The following is a 1818-nucleotide window of genomic DNA, read 5'->3' as shown; positions in this document are numbered from 1 at the left end:
ACCCGTGGCCTTGGTGTTATCAGCACTGCACTCTCCCGAGTGAGCCACGGGCCGGCCCTGGCAGGGTTTTTTAAATTAAGAAAAGAGAAAGAATTAAACAGAACTATCCAAGATGCTTCAATCTAGAGTGGTGGCCAAGATATCTCCTGGGAGTATATATAGCCCATGTTTAAGATTAAGGGAGAGAAAGAAAATCAAGGTCTTAGGACAGAAGCTAGTGGCAGAACCTGGAAATGAAAGGCTGGTATCTGTAACCTAAACGAGAATAGAATTTTTCTTGAGTCCAAAAGGCTTACAATTCTTTCATCTATACATTATTTATTCACCAAACCTTTATTGTAAACCTACTATGACTTTTTCTACTGGCAAGAGACATCAAAATTAATGTAAAATAATCTCTGCTCTCTAGCAGGAAACAATTAGTAACTTAGGATGTAAGCATGTATGTAGAATGATGTATTAGTTCACTCCTGCTTATAACAGGAATACCTGGAACTGGGTAACTTGTAAAGAAAACAAAATTTATTGCTTACAGTTTTGAAGGCTGGGAACTCCACAGTCCAGAAAACACATCTGGTGAGGTGACTCTACAGCAATACAGGGTGAGAATGGTGGAGCAGAGAGAGAGACAGAGGGATTCTCATGTGCTCTCCTTTTAAGGCCCTCAGAACCATGCCCACAACCACCATTAAACCTCAACTTATTAATCCATTTAGTAGGACATCGGTCCTCACAATCTAATCACCTCATCAAGGCCCCACCTTTCAACTACCATAATAGGATTTCCCATCAATGTCACAGTGGGGGCCAAGCTTCCAACACATTAAACTTTGGGGGGTCTCAATTCAATCCATAATACATGACATTCACAGTTAATATAAGCCTGGATCTTAAGACCCTAGCTATCTTAAAAGAATGGTTGATGGATCACTTCACAACAATTTTTTTTTTAATTTAGGCTCCTGAAAGGGACTTCCTAAAAACTTTAAAACTTTAAAACTATGCTAAGAGAATCCAACAGTGTGAAACTATATTTGTGATTTTTAGTAACTCTTTATAGTTTATACCATACCAATCACTCACACTGTGGAGAAGTGTAGGTGGGTTCATGTAGTTGGATGTAGCAAACTATGCTGAAAACATGGAAAAGGAGAGGAGGTAGGGTAAAGTAGAGACACAAACATACCTTCTGACAGAGAATTGTCCCTTTTGAAGTTATGGTAGTGAAGGATTATTCTAACATCCACCAGTTGTTGAGAAAAATGCTATCAGGACCCAGTTCATTTTGTCATAAAATTCTAGTATGTTTCATCAGAAATGTTCAGGTTTTTATGTTGCCAAACTGGCTCAGTAGAAATTAGCCTGCTGTTTTTCAGACTAGCTTGGCACCAAGTCAATACATGTTCTTGCCCACCAAAAAAAGTAGCTGTTAAAATGCAAAGAGGGAAGAGGGGCTGTTAGCTCGGTTGGCTAGACCACGGTGTTATAACGCCAAGGTCAAAGGTTCAGATCCCCTTACTGCTAGCCACTCCCACCCCCCAAAAAAAGAGGGTCTTTGACATTCTGGGGATATAGGATGGAAGTATCCACTGATCAAGCCTTGCATTCTATGACCCACAGCAGGTACTGTACAAAACTTAAGCAGTAGGAATAGTATTGGCATGGCAGAATGTTCCAGAATCACTATGAGATTTCAGAGCAACCCATTTATTTTTTAGATACATATTGTGGCCTGGTCATTGGAATTGTGAAAGCAGGATGAAGAAAGGACAGAGGATCCTATAGTTCAGTAAGTAGACATTTACTTATTCATCCCCC

Source organism: Galeopterus variegatus, unplaced genomic scaffold (genome assembly GCF_000696425.1).
Source record: "Galeopterus variegatus unplaced genomic scaffold, G_variegatus-3.0.2 Scaffold5378, whole genome shotgun sequence".
Taxonomy (NCBI): Eukaryota; Metazoa; Chordata; class Mammalia; order Dermoptera; family Cynocephalidae; genus Galeopterus; species Galeopterus variegatus.
This window is presented reverse-complemented; position numbering follows the sequence as displayed.